Raw genomic sequence first — 19,156 nt, 5'->3', positions numbered from 1 at the left:
TGTTACTTTAACAGTTTTTAACGTTTTTGAATTGATTGAAACAAACGGGGTCACGAATATAACTGTGACTCCATCTGGAAAATTATTTGCAATTTGGTATTTTTGACCCTCTGACTTTACCGTTGGACACACCTCGGCCTGAGCGTGTCCTGTTGGTCCGACGGCAGCAGAGCGGTGCATTCGGCATTTTAAAATTAACAACTAACTAGCTAGCCTAATTTAATTTTGCATCACATATTAAGTAGCTAAAGTGAAAGGTACGCAGATATAGATCTTTATAATGTAGCTAATGTCAGATTAAAATTAACCGAGGCTAACATTAATGTTACGGCAGTTAACTATTAAATGAACGTTGATGATAGCAAGTTCTACGTGGCTAGCTAGCTAACACGCCATTTAATGTTCAAAAACGCGGTAAGTTAATCCAACGGCCCGTCCGAAGTATTTTATGAAATTATCTGCAATTAAGAATAATTCATAGTGCAGTAACTTTAATCAATCATTTAATGATGACTGCTGACGTTTCTCCGAACTAACGTAGCTAGCTAGGTAGGTAACTTTAGAGGTAGCTGGGTGTACGTAAACGTCAGTTAGCTAGCTAGCTAACGTTAATGCACGACGGATGTCTAGCTAATGAACAGTTGGATCTGCCGAAGTCTTAACCGTCTGAGGACAATAGCAGGGCTGCCAACTCTCACGCATTGGCCGTGAGACACACGCATTTGACTGGTTTCACACGCGCACACGCCACACCCCCGATTTCTCACGCTTAAGTGTCAGCCCGGTCGGTCAAATTTATGAAAGAGGAGTTTATCTATGTTTTTACCTGTTGAGCCACTCGTGATCGACTAGTTGTGCTTTCAGAGACTGTGAGTGGGTTCAAGAGCGCTCCCTGTCTGTGGAATTTTCAAATTGTCGCAAAATGAGAACCTTTTTTTCACGAGCCATCCCAGGTGCATTTCCCCGGCTTCAGGTATGAGCTCTTAGTATTACAGACCCGTCCGTCGCTTCGTGTCCAATCTCTCAGTAACAATAGAGGTGAGCAGCGCGGCTGGTAGTGTAGCAACTTCAGTTCATGTTATTGGACTCGCTCTGGGGGGGGGGGGGGGGGGGGGGGGGCAGTGACTCGTTGCATCCATGCCACCTCTAAACTCTGTCAGAGACCAGAGACCCAAATGGGCCTCTGCGTCTGTCAGACGGTCTGAATGAGATCCACCATATCAGCGGAGGAATGACATGTACAGCAGACTATATTATACTATATACTATATTATACTAAATATACTATATTACAACTCTCCACATCTCGGACAACAGAGATGGGAGGAGTTATGTGCACAAAGTTGTAAATATGAGCAGAAATCTGGTGAAACACACCTGAGCTATACTATATATACTATAATATTTATATATATATATATATATATATATATACAATACTGCAACGTTGGGCCACTATAGTGCATCTCTAACCTCTGCATCTCAAAATGTAACTGTAAATAATTAATTTGATGTTTTTTAAAATGAACAAATAGTCTTTATTTTCACAAAAAAGTAAAAACAGTAAGTGGGGCCAGAGGATGAGGGCCAAACATTACTGAGCCTTGGCACAAAGGTTAAAGGATTAGAATTTATGTAACTCATTGGTTCTCATTCTTTAGAATTTCAGTGGTCTTAGTTGATCCCTCAACATTAATTTAACTTTGGGTCCCTGGTCCCTACACCAGGGACCCCTGGACCTGTTCACCATAGACCCAAATCTTCTCAGCTGTTGCTGACATATGCTCCTGTCTCTTCATGTGGTTCATTATGTTTGGCACATTGTGTGGGTCAGTTCTTATATCATAAGAAGTTAATAATGTAAATGCTGAATGCTAAAACCTGTTGATACTACAACAACACAAAGGCTCTTAACCCTACAGTTTTGCACATATCATGTAAGACTTGATTTCTCCATTTTTTTTTGCAAAAAAACTCTCCAGAAAGTGCCATTTAATGGTTTATTTTTCGATTTTTTTCCCTGGGGGGGCATACCCCCAGACCCTCCTAGGGAGAGCCCCATCCCCCCACATATAACAAATCCCAATTTAAACCCTAAAGGATAAAGACCCAAAGAAATTGCTTTGGTACGCGGAAAAATATGGGTTGGCCCCTCCCAAATCTCACTCCAAGGTTTTTGGAAAAGTTGGCAGCCCTGCAATAGGACATGCATGGACTCAGATGGAGAGTGCATTTTAGGACCATCCCTTTCCCATAGGGGTACATGACGTGCCATGTTTAGCTTTTCACATATTAAATATAAAATATTTTCCTACTTTTTCATGGTAATTTTAATCTAGTGTGAGCCTAAAATATTTTTTAATGATTAGAAATGTTGAAACACTTATGCCATTAACTTGGATCAAAAGATGGTACGTTTAATATAAAGTCAGGAAATGGATCAGAGGAGGACTTGTCTCTGAGGTTGCCTTTTTGTCTCCTGCTGCAGGTTTAAATGGAACATCGGAGGACATCGTCAAACGAAGAGAAGAGTTTGGCCAGAACCACATCCCTCTACAAAAACCAAAGACATTTGTGGAGCTAGTGTGGGACGTACTGCAGGATGTCATCCTGATGCTGGAAGCCATCTTTTCACTGGCGTTGTCGTTCTACCACCCACCCATGCATATACAACACAGTAAGTTTTTATTTTCATTTTACACTAACAGTCAGATCAACTGATGGTCAGAATGTGTTCCCTCTTTTCTGTTGTTGTGGTCTGGGGTTCTATTTTCACCAGTTAATTAAATCTGATCTAAGGCAATCAGATCACAAGTGGACAGCTCTAAGTATAGGTGAAAATACTCTCAGGGCGTTGGTACTCTCAGGACAGCACTAAAAGCACATTCTGAGGTCGTCTGAACCACATTGTCCACATTCTTGCAGCAGTGAGAATGGGTATGTGTCCTGAGCCACAATGAAAACTGCCTACTTAACTGAGTGAAACTTTATACTCATTTAAAGTATTTCTCTTTTCACAGAAACCACTGAGTAAAAGTGTGTTTTTGGATGTCATTATCATACTGTCACTGTTTTTCTGATGCTGCCTGCTCTTTAATTCCCAGCTGTTTGGAGCTCTGTGCATTCTGCACTTATTGAGTGTGTAAAGAAGTAAGGGAACACATGTTCAAAAAGCTAAAACTCCTGTGCCTGCACCAGCCTGCGCTGTCTCTGTTCAAACTGTGGCAAAGCCTCTGGAGCGTGGAGGATGAAGGTGAGGGCCATACTGCTGTCGGTGGTGTGTGTGGTCCTGGTGACAGCCTTTAACAACTGGAGCAAAGAAAAGCAGTTCTGCGGCCTCCAGAGCCGCATCGAGCATGACCAGGAGTTCACCGTTGTCCGAGGGGGGGAGGTGATCCAGATCAATGTGTCTGAGATTGTCGTCGGAGACATTGCGCAAGCCAAATACGGTGAGACAACAAAAAGCATGCACTTAGCTATAGTAGAGCTTCCACTGGTTGAGAGTGATTATTATCATCCGTAGCACAGAAGATAACAAAAATTTTGCACGCCACAATCGTGTTGGCTTATTCTTGGATCATTCCAGTTTTTACAACTTTGGCATCTTTTGCTCAGTAAAAAAAAAGTTACTGTTGACTAACTCAACAGTAGTTACCTAGAATGCATGTATTTATGGTGGGAGGAAACCAGAGCACAGAAGAAAAACTCATGCAAACACAATGAGAACAGGAGGAGAACATGCAAATACCCCATCAAAAGGCTCTGCCCGGACTATGTCCAGGTTTAATCAGCTGTGAGTTTTGGTAGAGTTGCAGTCTACAATATTTATGAGTTTGGTGTGTGTGTGTGTGTGTGTGTGTGTGCGTATTTGTCTACAGCTTTTTGTGCACATTCATTGTGGTGTCGTGTCATCAATTTGGTGTACTTTGACAGCTAAATGATTTCTTTTAGAAATGTAGCTTTTTCAAGTTACATACAGTATGTGCGGGACTTAACAGTATGATGTAGGGCCTAATTTTTTATCAATTCTCCAAATTGATACAGTACAAATGCTTGATTTTGAGTCTATTTAGTCTGAGTTGCCTTTAGTTGAATTTAAGTCATTGTCAGGATTTTGTTTATCCAGTTTATTCAATTCATCTTATTTCAATATATGTATTTTGTATATGCTCTGTGTTTACACCTTTTTTGAAAAGTGGACATAGTCATGTGTATCCTGGGCCGTTTCAGATTGTGCAGATTGAGCAGGAGCTTATCGATAAGATCTGGCCAAATGTGAGAGTCCTTGCCAGATCATCTCCAACGGACAAACACACTTCAAAGGTTAGACACACTTTAACACTTTAAACAGGTCATGACAGACAGTCAGACCGACATACGGGTTAAACAGACATGGGGATAGAGACAGGTAAGGCAAAGGTAAATCTATTCATACTGTGCAATTTAGACACAAGGCAATTTAAAGCACTTTAATGACATGTATACATCAAATTAGGGATGTAACAGTTTTATCACGGTATTTTTAAAGGTGTGTTCAATATGTTCAGATAGGCCTACACAAGCTGAAATGGTTTCAAAAAGTGTAACGGTGTTTATTATATTACAAAAATATAGGCAATAAGCTTGTAAAAACTATTGAAAAATGGCTGCTGAAAACACCGGCCAGCTGTAGGGAGATGTCTGACTTTGAGATCAGGAAGATTTATTTACAACTCCAACATGAAGTAAACTATGAAGTTGTATTTGATGTTACATGTGAAGTTGGATGGGGTTCTGAAATATAAGCAAATCATAATGCACATTTATAAGCCTATGACTTACTATGAACATTATTTACCAAAATTAAATGGTATAGCCACCAGCACACCAACAGGACTGCTTCAGTCAGACGGACTGGGACTTATTTGAACACCAGGAGCTGGAAACATTCACAGGAAGAGTACTGGACTACATCAAGTTCTGTATTGGAAATGTGACTGGACAAAATCATTTGGGTCTTCCCTAACCAGAAACCCAGGATGACCAGCCATGTCCGTACACTCTTCAGAGGGCTGCTTGGAGCTCACCTGAAAAGTGGAATTAACAGAGCCAAGGACTACAAGAGAAGCATAGCGCAACAGCACCACTTATCTGCCCCAGTCATGCCCCTACCTGGTTCCTGCACTACCCCAGCCCTGCCCCATCCACATCTGGTTTCTGCACCACATATATAGAGCATATATATATATAGAAATTCAGAGGCAAAGACATGAAAATCAAATAATAGTGATAAACACAGCAGGGGAAAAAATGGGTTTAAACCGATTTTAAAAGCAATTAAAGTTTGGGCACATACTCATTTGGTCCATACATGTGAAAAATCTGTCTCTGTCTCTCAACATCTCAGGTATGATCGACAGCACCGTGCTGGAGGACCGGTAACCGGGGACAGAACAAACGAGGGCCCAGGCTCAAGAAAGCAGATGTTGGCTTCACCATGGTAATGATTGTAGCTGATGTCATCACACTGCTTTGTAACATTTACGGCAGAGTTACTCTGCCATAAATGTTACAAAGCAGCAAATTATAAAGCAGTAAATACAGTGATCAGTACATAAATTATAACAAAAGACAATAAGGTGTGAACTTATTAGTAAATATAATAATGTAAAATTTGAGTTATTCAAATATCAGATGCATATTAATTTGCTACGTTTTCAAGTTAATGGAAGATAAACAAAACTAATTAAAAAACTAAAACTAAAACTAAAATAAAAACAATTGATTATTCTATTAATTCTGATTTAATGATGGCTCTTTCTCTTTTTTTTTCATTATCATCTCATCCACTTTATTAATTCTTTTCTATTGCTATATCCACCTTTTGTTGAAGATTTCCTGTATGATGTCACATCTCTTTCCTCGTGTAGATCGTCATTCAGTTTGTTGGGAAACCATTCAGCTGTGTTGGTCTGCCCATCAATCAGTGGCTGTGGTGTATCTTCCTGGGTTTCGGCAGCCTCCTGTGGGGACAGGTGAGACATCATTTTAATAGTAAATGAGGCGAGATAGGGATGACCAAAGTTTCTAGCCAAACTGGGGGCGTTGTGGTCAAGATCTTTAGAAGCACATTTACTAGCAGGCTGCAAATAAACAATATATTTTGCATGAATGCTGAATAATGATTAGAACTTTATAGGCTATTTGTGCAGTAGTGACTTTTAACTTGCCACCTATATCTTTGCTCCTGTGTCATGCCCACAACAGGGCACTGGTATGAAATAAAGATCTGTAAATGAACGCTTTACTTCTCCAGAGGTTCCACATGTAAAGCCTTCCAACAGCTTGATGGGCAATAAAGTCCGTTCACACCAAAAATGATAACTACAACGATAACTTTAACAACTTAAGCATCCACACGGCTGAACGATAACGTTCTGTAAATGTTGGCGTCAAGCATGCACTGCCCACTCCAAATGATAATGATTCATTGCAACGTCTGCTGTATCAGTGTAAGATTTAAAGCCCATGTTGCAGGTTTAATTTTCCAACGAATTTGCACTTATTGATTGTGGTAATAAACATTCAAACTGTTATCCACTGTATATGATATTGAAAAGTATCACAAAACATAAAATAACACAAAAAAGTAGGTCATATTTTACAGTGGTTTGCTTTTCTCCCACAATGCATTGCATGACGTCACACGAGGGAGACGATAGGCCAGCCAGCTTAGAGAGACCATTGAGAGTTACGAGAGAGATAGAAGACAACAGTGTAAGAAAGAGTGTTCAGCAACAGATTATAGATATTACATATATATATATATATATATATATATATATATATATATACATAACCTATATATATATGTATATATATATATATATATATATATATATATATATATGTATATATGTATATAGCTAGACATATAGATAGAGAGACAGTATTGATAGATATATTTAGAGAGAGAGAGATAGATAGCTATAGCTAGCATACCGGTATAGCTAGCTGTAGGTTAGCTAGCTAGGTAGGAAGGTGGGTACAATTTGTCCGTGTTAGGCAGGCAGATTTTTCAAAGACTGACGTAACCAAGACCTCAAAGATCTGAAAGTGAAACACAGCTTAGACGGGGGATGTTGTTCAGCTTTTCACAAGTTTAGAGCTAGCTAACGCTACGCCGCCGGACGTTAGCACAACAGCGTTAGCCTAGCCTGCTAGGTAAATATTACGACTGCCTTTGGTGTTGCCTATATATGCATCCATGTTGTCAACATCATACATGTGGCATTAGTGCACCTTTTGTACCATAATTGTATTGAATGGAATAGTAAGCTTTGCTCCTACGAGATGGGTGGGTTTTTGTTACGTTACACACAAAGCTAACTGGCTATAGTTAGCCTGTGCGGATGCTAGCGGATTAACGTTGTGTAGCCAGCGTTGTCGCCCACAATCAACCTGCAGTGATGTTTGAAATGGAGACACGCATATCGTTTCTTTCCCCTGAGATCCTGGACATTATTTTCATTTACGACGTTAAAAATAAATGAAGAGTAGCCCGAGTGTGCGCGGTATGAGCTTCCCGCCCGGAGGCTACTCGCCTACAGCAGCTGCTCTCCACCGCAGCTTCGCCGCCACACACACACAAGCACCAGCCAAACAGCGACACGTTTTCACCGGAGGTTAGAGGTAAACACTTAGAAATAACACTCGGGATGCCTTCTATTCCTATATCTAGATAAGTGTACCAGTACTTATTTGAACTAACGACATGATCCCTGTCACTAGATCGAGAGAAAACGTTGACGTTCACTCGCTGCTATTCACTGACAGTAAAAAGTAAAGTCATTGTATGCACTAATGCGTTGCTAAATAAAGGAGATAAATGAAGGAGACTTCCCCACAATCTTGACAATTCCTCATTTGCCCTCTCACGTCTGTCAGGTTGGTAATTATTCGGCTGCTGGCCTTTCCTCCTCTTCCTCATCCCAGTCAGTCACTGTAGTTCTAGTGCCAGACTGAGACTTAACTCCCTTGAGTGACGTCATTGCCGAATTGACTCCATAAACCAGCGAATACCAAAAATGACCAAAAACTAACTTTTAAAACTATTTGGAGACATTTTTAAAAATGATATACATATCTTGAGTGCTTTTTGTACCCAATAATCAACAGTGGTGGTTATCTTGCAACATGGGCTTTAATGAATATCTGTATTAATATTCTACCTATTTGTGGATTCAGGTACATTTTATGAACCAAAAAAACAACAGCGGCGCACAGAGCTCCAGAGAGCGTCAACAATCGTCATGGGCAATTCTAAGTGCCAGACGGAGCCACGGTACTGCTACAAAATAGCCTTGGGAAGAAACTTGTTTTGTTGTCAAAAGTAGTTTTAGTCGTCAACAGAAAACTTGGACAGAAAGTCCAGCTAGCTGTCTGGATCTACCCTGCAGAGATCTGAGGAGCAGTTAGCCATCGTCCTCAGAAATCCACCGGAGGTTAGAACACCAACACAGAGAAAGAGGAAGGGGACAGACATCGGCTGAAAGTTTTCAGCTGCAATGGAGCAATCCCGGAAGTGGAACATCGTGGATATAGACTACCGGCAGTATGATAATAAAATTAAAAACACAAGATTCACTCTCAGTGACTTCTGTGACATTAGTACTTAAAAGTATTTTTAATGTCACGCCATGCCACTGACCACCTGTGTGGAACCATCTCTTTGCACTGTTATGTTGTACATTTAGATCAGGGGTATTCAATTAAAATGCTAAGAGGTCCAGTTAGAGAAGATTTTGTCAAGCAAAGGTCCGCAACATCACAATGACTAACTTGCGTTATCATTCAGTAACACAGCTAATAGTTGTATGAAAATATGTAAGTATCCTAGTCAACAAACTACTGTCAAAATAAAAGTACATTAAAATAATATTTATTGTCAGTTTATATGTTGAACTGTAGGGATCATAAATAAAAACTACTCTAACAATTATCAATTTAAATAAAATAAAAGCTGCATTTAGAAATAAATTATAAATACATAAAACACAACAGAGAAAATGTGCATCTCAAAATAAAGAGCAACATTTTATAAAAATGAAATAAGTATAGTTTGAGTTTCCTTTTACTTTTTAGTTAACGCCCTTTCACATCTTAAGTTTAAGAAATTTTATAATCTCAACAGATTTAACACCTCATTTTCTCTTTTGTTCCCTTTTATTTCCCACTTCCCTACTTTGTCTTCCTAAGTGAGAGAACTGAGCTCTTGCTTGTCCTGCCAGGATTTTAAATCTTGGCTGGAAAGGTGTCGGGGCCATTCTCATGCACATGTGTAGTTGCTCATTGGTGAGCCTGGATCAATATTTGCTTTTGATGATGTTAATTGTGGAGAAAGCTGCCTCACAGTTGTATGTGGAGCCAAACATGGTAAAGATGTACACGGCTACTTTACTCAGTTCTGGGAAAGCGGACTTTGAGACCATTTGAAGCCAGAAAGTGTCAGGATCCGTTTTTCCAAAATGCCCTTTCAAGGCCACATCTGCTTGGAGATTGACAAGTTGCATCTGGAGAGGCCCAGCATTTGGCCACTTGAAGAGCTGTGTGACTTCCTTTGAAAAACCCCTGACATCTGTGATGAGGAATGGGTTCTGAATGAACAGGGTGAGCTGCTGTCTAAGGCTGAGCCTGCCAACAAAGTCAACAAAAGAAGACACATCTCTCACCCGTAACCTGTTTCTTCACTGTGGGAAGTGTGCACAGTCTCCCTGCAGGTCTTCCATAACAACGCAAGTTTCCTCTGAAAGGAGCGGAGAGTTGTCATCAGGTCACAAACTGAATTGTCCTTGCACTGTAGCTTTACAATTCATTCAGGTGTGAAGTGATCTCCACCAAAAATGCCACAATATCCAAGAAAGCTGTGATGTAATGTAAATGTAATGTATTTATATAGCACATTTACTGATGTGCTATGTGCTATACTGATGTCCCCTCGGATGGACCAAATTGGCTCAAACACCCTACCTTTGCTGAGCCATCTTACATTGTTGTGTAGCAGAAGGTCATCTGCATTAACTTCTCTGAGGAATTCCCTGAGCATGTGATGCTGATGGGAAGAGGATGCTCTGATTAAGTTTTCATTCTCATCGTGTTCATCACCAATGATGAGATGTTATTGAAACCACTTGATTCAGCTCTATTGCCCTCTTTGTTGACATCTCCTTTATGGCCAGGTAGATGTCCTCTCCTCTTGTACGTGTCTGAAGGGGTGTGACACCTAACAGAACTTCTCAGAACTCTTCCTTGTCCTTGTTGAAGAACCTTATAAAAACTAACAGCTGAGCATTGTCAGACACATCAGTGGACTCATCTACAGCTAAGCCTATGCATGGTGACTTGTGAATTGCTTTATCATGCTGAGCTAGCACATCCTGGGTTATTAGTTCTGTTTTCTTTGTGGCTGATGATGCTGACATACTAGGTATTTGCTGGATTTTTTTCACACAAGTCTTATTTTTGTTTTCCCTCAAGCAAGGTTTCAACTACTGCGCTCATGCACGCCTTGACAACCCATCCATCAGTAAATGCTTTTTATGTTTACCCAAAATCCAGGCAACTTTAAGGGAACATTCATCAGCACGTTCATGGGCAGTGAATGAATGCGTTAGGATTCTGCCGGATTGATCAAATCAGGCTTTAGATTTATTTTAGTTTCTGTGGCCTCGGTCCGGATGTCAATGGGTATGTTTGGTCAAAAGATTTGTGCTTTGTCGCATAGTGGCGCTTCACATTGCTGCTTTTGATAATTGCGACATTCTCTGAACATATGAGACATACAGGTTTTGAACTGCCTGTGGGAAGAATGAACATGCAAGAATCTGTCGATTCTTGATTGAAAGCTTTCCACTTTTCTTTTTTTAGAGCATGCCATGTAAAACGTCTGTCTTTCGTTTAGTCTCTCCGTGTGTGTCTGTGTGTGTGTGTGTGTGTGTGTGTGTGTGTGTATCTCACTCTTGCTCGAGTTGCAGTGGTTATTGGAATGCACAGATTTGATTGGCTTAATAGCATAACATGACATGATTTACAACGCATTATTGGTCTGTGAATGTACTGGGCTGTGCCAGAGTGCTAAACCAGTACCATAAATATTAGAAAGGCTGCGCATGTTAAAATAGAAACGCTCCGTCAAAAGTCAATAATTCTCAATGTATTGGTTTTGATCCGGGTCCGGACAGTACAGTGGCTGGGTCTGGATCCGGACCGCGGTCTGCCTATCAGTGACCTCTGCCATAGACCATGTGTCTTGTGATGTTTTAAAATAATTGCCGTGACCCAGAACCAGAACGCCTGGCAGTTTTTTAAAGGAAATAACTTAAAACCAGATAGAAAAGTGGCCGGGTGACCCAATGACACATCTACAATGTCAGCAGTGGCTGTGTTTGCTTGTAAGGTTATCACAAAGTTAAAATACAGTGCACTGGATTGTGATAGCTGTAATAGGTTTGCAATATACCTGATTAGAGGCACATATGTGGTTGAGATATGTAAATTTGATCAATCAGTATCTGCTTTTCTATGGTTGCAATTGTGACAAGTTGTCCATAGCCTCTGGACTGAAACAACTCTTGGATTGACTTTTTGCTTCTACAGAGAAGGTCCTTATTAAAGTCCCCACAAACAATGACGAGCTGGGGATTCATCAGGTCTAAAGAGTCCAAGAGGCTTTACATGTTTAGTAAATCCTTACCAAGACTAAAATGTTGTGGTCTGTAAACCGCTACAACAACTGCACTCACTGGAGCCGTAATTTTGACAACTACAAACTCAAGATCAGTCACATTTTGCATGTACATTCGAGCCTCTGCTTGATTGTGGCTCTTACAGTAGGCTACACTGCGACTTAACCTACATCTTTTTTGGCCATGTCGGGATAGTTGGTGTAGGAGACATGTTTGCTGCGTTCAAACGTTTGCATCCCTCCAATTGGAACTTTGGTGAGACAAAGGTTCCGGACAAATGTGTTTCTGTAATGCACAACATATCGGAAAGTCCTAGTTCATGGTAGCACTTAATGTCCTGAATGTGAGATGGAAGTGAGCTGTGCATGCAAAGGCTAACTTCATTGGAAACTGCCTTTGGACCACTCCTTTCTTGCACAGTCTTTCCTCACTTCTCTCTATGTAGACCAAGTTATCCGATGCCCGTTGTATCTTAAGGCGGAACTTCTGTCCTGCGGTTGTACTGTCCAGCTGAAGTCCAATCAGCATCACTGGCGATTGTCCACTTTGCTTGTCTGTCACTATGTTGGCAATTGTTCCAAATGTCCCATTAACCTTCCCATCTTCCACATCCAGGTTCCTTATCACCATAAACTGCACTCCGTGTTGTATGGTGTCAGGCAAATCTGTTTTTGTGCCTTTGAAGGATCCTTGCTGCATCATTTCCCCTGTGGTCGGGTCTTTTGTAAAGACCTCTGCCTTGATGCTTACAAAGTCAGAATGGAGGGCAGCCATTGTGTCAGAATTGTTCGCATTAACTTCTTTGTTTGTTGCAAAGATATGTAGGACATCAGGTGGAAAGTGATGGCCTGGTTGAGCAAAGCTGTACTGTCCCGCAGTACTTGTCCTGGTAGGCTATTTGCAGTATAATAAACGGTTTTGACCTAATTATTTTGCACTGAAATGCCACCCGTCTGTCGGCTCTGACAGCGCTGCATCAGGGCGCTGTGCATTTCCTCGCACTGAGGTGTGGTGTGGCGTGCTGGCGCTGTATATCAACAAGTTCTTAAAACCTCAGCCTCCACAACAGCAATGGCTGTCATATCCTGAGCAATAAAGTCGACAATTCTCTCTGTGATGATAATTTTGCCTTGGATTGTAGAGGCTTAACATCCAGCGGGATCTGGGGGGGTCGTTGCGGGTGGGTGCGCCGGTAGTTATAAAACGATTATTAGACTATAAAATATGCCAATTCTGATATGTTCATATAGCCTACTCAAAACAGACAGGGCAACCTAACGCAGAAAAGTTAGCTTACCGTTTTTAGGTGAAATGCCATCTTTGTAGTCAAGCTGCGATATGCAAACTGTTGCTTGCAAACTTTGCATTTGACTTTTTTTCCGTTATCTATTTTTGTAAAATGCTGCCACACTGGCGATGTCTTTGACATAGTTGAGGAGGACTGACTGTAAATTAAACACTTACAATTAAATAAATATTCATCAAACCACTAAAACAAGGTTTTTTAGTTCTATCTTCAATCTGTCCCCAGTGGGTTGGGCTAATCCAAAAATAGTGAAAACAAGGGGGTTGTTCTAAAGACAGACTGTTACCTGTTAAACACTGATGCTCTGAAAACACCCCCATTAGAAATAAGTGCTTTCCACCCATAGACCGTAACGGTCTATACTTCCACCTGATGAAATAACACGGCAAAAAATCGGAATCAGAATTTTGGTCGAGCCAGAAAGTATCGACGAATAAATCGACTAGTCAACTGGGAGATTACAGCCCTACGTAGAATGTCACATTTTGCATTCCAGTCAAGCTCAGAAAAGTCAACTTGTTCACCTTTTTGAGCTTTTTTTCCCTCTATGACCACAGGTAATCTCATTTCAGCAGCAGAAATGGTCAGAAAGAATGTTTTCTTTCCCAACTGTCTGACCATAGCATTGAGGTCTCTGAGGGTTTTGTCCCAATAGGCTGGAGTGCCTCTCAAAGGTTGCATGAAGCGTGTTTCATCTTTGTTTTTTATCAGTCTTTCCACATCTTCTTTATTTTTAAGCATTCTGCTGGAAATTTTCCGTCCATATCTGGTTGTCGGTTTGCCTTTACGCAGTTGGATTGACATGCTGTTTGTAGCCAAGTGGGTTTCTGTCACAAACTGGGAGAAGAATAGGGGACTCTGGTCACTTGCAAAACGGGTATCAACAGAGAACAGCCTTGCATTGAAGTACATGCTAGTTTCATTTGTCTGACCTCATCTAATGTGTTCTCTCCGTTTGGGAAACTGCACTGGGAAGGCCATTGCTTCTAGTTTTGGTATGGAAAAGAAGCCACTGGTTTGTTACCTGGGACGGTGCAATGCTGGATATTCCGTAACCGTATGATAGAAGTTCCTCTGCAGGGTCTGGGGCTGCATGCAAGTGTCCAGGGCCAGACCCGGTCTCAATTCCTCTTTTTCATTTTCTGGGTCTTTGACTGGTCAGTCTGCTCACTGTTTGCATCTGCACTGGTTCCCATTTCTGACACCATTTCTCCTTCTGGGTTTCTGGGCTGTCCAGCATGTGCAGTAATTGCATCTGGGTCGTCTTGTTGGGTCTCCTCTGCATCACTTTGCTGATCATCTGGAAGATTTTTAAATTTAGCATTTTCATCTTTAGATACAACCTTGTATTCTAAATGGATCTCTTTGAGTTTGGTTAGTCCTGCTGGGACATTGGTAATGTTCACTTTGTAGAAGTGCTGATATCCTTTCTACTTGATGCGTCTTTTAAGTTTCATCTGCAACACTGTTGATGCCTCTGATAGTACACACACAACAGCACAATGTACTGATCTTTGCTGTCCTTTGGGCAGTGCAACTATTTTGGCAAATGGTAGGATTTTGGCAATCAGCTGTCTTTCAAGCACATTAAATTCAACCAATTCTGGTGGGATTGCTGCCAGTTCCAGTTTATTTGCAATTGCAATAGATGGCATGCTTCCTCTGTTCAGGTGGTTGTTACAATTGACATTGTGGTTGTCACTTCTGACATTTGTTTACAGTTTTAATTGTTAACACAGCTGTATATTGTTAAGCATGAGAGACAATTATTAGTATTTGTACCAGTGTTTCTGCTGTAACTCTATCCCGGCGGCCAAGGCGAAAAACACAGAAAAGGTTATTGAATGCAACTAAATTCAGAGTGTAAGACGGAGCCTGCTGGACCTGGGCGCGAGATGAGACCGATGACCAGAATATCATAGTTCATGAAATGCAGCGCAGTGATGATACAGACATTTCATACACACGAGGTGTGTAACTCCGCTGACCCCCATTTGACTCGTGCATTCATAATTATTCATAATGAGTCAGCCGTATCTCTGTGAGTACGTTCATCGCTCCCCCCTCTCTCCCTAGCTCTTTTAATCAGTTATTGTTAAAAAACAAGTGAAGGAGCTTTCTCAGAGATACATTTTTTATTTTATTTTATTATCCTATGCTATTTATTTCAGATAGCAAATTTTCATTTACATGTGTTGCAGCTGTATGTATGTACAACATACAACTTCAACATAAGAAGAATGTAGCATAATATGGATGTGAATGCAGTTATAAATAGCCTATGTGATAATAAAATTTGTTATGGTTAAAATCAACAAATAATCGTGATAATTAATCGTGATTACAATATTGATCAAATAATTGTGATTATCATTTCGGCCATAATCGTGCAGCCCTAGCAGTTGTATCTCACATCATTCTGGTTGTGAGTTGCCCTGAGAGTCTCAATACTTGTGCTGATGTGTGACTCATCTTGTGCCAGGTTGATTTGGCAAAACTTTTTTTTATTGCTATCACTGATAGATTTAATTAATTCAGTTTTAGTTCTTACATGAAAATAATAAAAGAATTCTTCAACATATGTGACTGTCTCTCTGTGCCACTATTTTAAATTTGAAGACTGTTAACAGTAACAGGGGCTGTCACAGAGTTTCCATAAATTGATTTGTCAGAGACAAGTAGCAGCAAATCTTTTTAACTATTATTGCTGCTTATTTATTCGTGAAATCTTATACAATAGCAGGTCAAAAATTGATAAAGGCGTACTATAGTATGTTGAAAAATGTCTATAGCTTGTCTGTGTGTGTGAGTGTGTGTCTGTCTGTCTGTCTGTGTAAATAATCAGTACTTTATGCATCCTAAACCACCAGACTCCATGTAAATAATCAATACTTTAAGCACTTTACAGTTCTTAATATAAAATTATTTGATTTGTCAGAATTTTTTTGCAATTTAAACTATTGTTTAGTCATAATTTTTTTATATATGTATTTTTGTGTGTAATAGATACAAGTTTTAATTGTCTAGGGAAAACCCTGCCTTTTCAGCTGGATAACAAGAACAGGAGGGTGCATCATCGGAGATCCAGTAGCTTCTTTACCGTGGAACTCTCTGTGGTTTGGACATCTAATAAAAATGACACATGATTTATGAAACTCAAGACCTTGCATCACATTACCACTTGGGACTTGGGTTGTCTGCGTTTTAGGAATCAGATGACAACACCAAATGAATGCAGTTTTAGATGGAGAACACATGGGACCGGTCTGGCTGGTGGGGACGTTGCCATCTGATAACAATACAAAGTTTACTAAACTTCATCAACTAATACAAAGTCTATTCCAAGCAGACAATTGACAAATAATAAGCTTGTATATTGTTTATGTAGCGTTTGTTGATGCCCGGTGGGTTGATCTGGACTGGATCTGCCAAGTCAAGCCTTGTCCAGTGTACTTTATTAAGAATACCGCTCTTCAAGGAGGTTTCATGTAACTTACTGTGAAGATGTAAACCTGTGATGAGGAAAAGGATTCCTAAACAAAGACAAATTTACCAGATATACAGCAATATGAAATGCGAAAAAATGACAATTGCAAGAACTAATGCAAAAATAACTGTTTTGATAACTAGTCCAACCTTTACTATTTTTACTATATAAAAATGAAATTTAACCTTCTCTAATACTGTCCGCTAATCCTAAATAACGAATGCTGTCTTAACACAGCTGGACACTGGGAACCTAAGAAAAACAGAAAATAAAATGATTTGCTCCTTAATTGCCACACTGCCAAAAACTGTGCTCCTATTTCAGGTTTCACCCTGTGAAATGAATCAATTTCAAGTGATCATTAAACACCTTGTGTTAAAAAAAACTAAGTTTACATCCAGACAGCAAAAAGCAGAAACCTATGATTTATTTATTACCAAAATAAGTTTTTTTGACACTGTCTTACCTTAGAAGGTGACGTGATGGAGAAAAGATGAAGCACTGGGTTGTGAAGGTGTATGAATTGTTTGTCTAGAACAGAAAGAAACCAGTTAGCACCACAGCTATGTAACTGTAAAAGCTTAACATAATGTACTGTACCAGAAACATTGATTCATGTATTATTTGTGTTGTCTTTGACAGTCTATTATCATGTAAAATGTAGGCAGCACTTCAAGGAAGCTTTTTAATAAGTAGTTAAGCTTTAGTATGCAATCAAATGTGCTTGTTTAGAAAAAAAAATTAATGTATTACTAATGCCATAATCTAATCCTTCCACACATGGAATTATGTAATAATAATTATCTTGTAAAAACAGTTTAAATTGTATTGGAAAGACGAGCATTACTCACAGGTAAAAACTGCTCAACATGCTCACATGTCACAGATGACAACATACAAACACAACAATACACTACACACACCGAAAAAGGCACCGGGCACCTTTTCCACATCCCTTCCTTACAATCAAATGTTCATAGTTTTGGGACGATAGGAAGTGTAAAGGCAGGAACATAGATTTAAGTAATATGGTAAAGTAACAGTTTTGCTGCAAGCTACACATGCTTTTATTTCTTCTCGTTTAGACTACTGTAATGCACTTTATATCGGTACAAGTCACAAAGCACTTTCACGCTTACAGTTAGTCCAAAATTCTGCAGCACGTCTTTTAACTGGAACTAAAAAGTGCGTTCATATAAGTCCAATTTTTGCCTCATTGCACTGGCTTCCTGTACGTTTTAGGATTCATTTTAGGATTTTGTTTGTTTTTAAAGCTGTGAATGGACTGACCCCAACATAAATCTCGGACCTCATCCTAATTTATAGGCCAGCGCAGTCACTGAGGTCAGAGAGCAAGCTCCAGCTGGTGGTCCCCAAGACAAGACTAAAACTCGGGGGGACAGGGCCTTTTCTGTGGTTGGACCTAAACTCTGGAACGCTCTGCCCCTCCATGTCCGAACAGCCCCAACAGTTGAGTGTTTTAAGTCTCGCCTTAAGACACATTTTATTCTTTGGCTTTTAAACTCCATGTGAGTTGTGTGGTCCTCTGATGTCTCTTATTGTTTTACTGTATTTTAGTATATTATTCATTTTATCTATTTTTTTTTTTAAACCCGATGCTCTTATTTTGTTTTTACAATATTTTACAATAATTGTTTTGTATGTTTGAGTTTTCTGTGCAGCACTTTGGTAACTTTGTGTTTGTAAAATGTGCTATACAATAAAGTGGATTGGATTGGAATATAAAATATAATCCAACAGTCCTGTCTTCAGCTATTCCACCCTGGTTGTGATGCCATTAATAGATTTAAATATCAAACTGAAATTGAGAAAGAAGTCTGAGCTGAGATCTGCTGGGAATATAGTGCAGCATTATTAAGCAGCACTTAGCAGATAAGTTGTTGAAATGTACATATGGTTAAAAAAAAACCTCAGACGTGACGCACTGGAGCTGCAGTTTTCATTCCACAATATAAGATAATTATTAAGAAGAGAGCCACATATCATCTACCACTTCATACAGTTGAGCTTCTAGCTTTTCTAGTTCTAATTGCTTCTGAAAGTTTGGCAGCATTTACAAGCATCAAAGCAGTGAAATCATTTAGACAGGATCTAATTTTTGAAATGTACAATATGGACGTGACGGTTTGTTTTATCTGGTTCCTGCCCATGTACCACTACCTCAAAAACATTGCCCATTGCACCTTCTTTGCTTCCAAAACCTCAATCCATGCTTTCAATACATCCAGACTTGTCTACTGGCAGGGTGGTTTGAGTATCTCAAACACTGCTAATCTCCTGGGTGCTTGACCAAAACAGTCTCTAGAATTTACAGAGAATGGTGCAAACACTAAAACCCATCCAGTGAGCAGCAGTGCTGTTGTGAGAACACCTTGTTAATGAGAGACGTCAGAGGACAAGACCAGTTTAGGCTGACAAAAAAAGGTGACAGCCAGACGTTATCTCAAGAGCAATATGTGGAACTATGAAGAAGATAGGCATCAACAGCAGACCACAGTGGGTCCCACTCCTGTCAGCTCAGAACAGGAACCTAAAGGTAGAAGATTGGAAAAATGACGTCTTTCAAAATCTCAATTTCTACCATCACATGTAGATGTCACGAGCAAAATTTGGTATAAA

The 19,156-nt window shown here is 39.9% G+C and overlaps 1 pseudogene; it reads left to right on the top strand.

The window, feature by feature from the left end:
• The first annotated feature begins 2,140 nt into the window (after positions 1-2,140).
• LOC116675176 (plasma membrane calcium-transporting ATPase 2-like) lies at positions 2,141-3,523 on the top strand (annotated as a pseudogene).
• Positions 3,524-19,156: the final 15,633 nt, after the last annotated feature.

This window comes from Etheostoma spectabile, unplaced genomic scaffold (genome assembly GCF_008692095.1).
Source record: "Etheostoma spectabile isolate EspeVRDwgs_2016 unplaced genomic scaffold, UIUC_Espe_1.0 scaffold00001610, whole genome shotgun sequence".
In the NCBI taxonomy this organism is placed as follows: Eukaryota; Metazoa; Chordata; class Actinopteri; order Perciformes; family Percidae; genus Etheostoma; species Etheostoma spectabile.
This window is presented reverse-complemented; position numbering and strand designations above follow the sequence as displayed.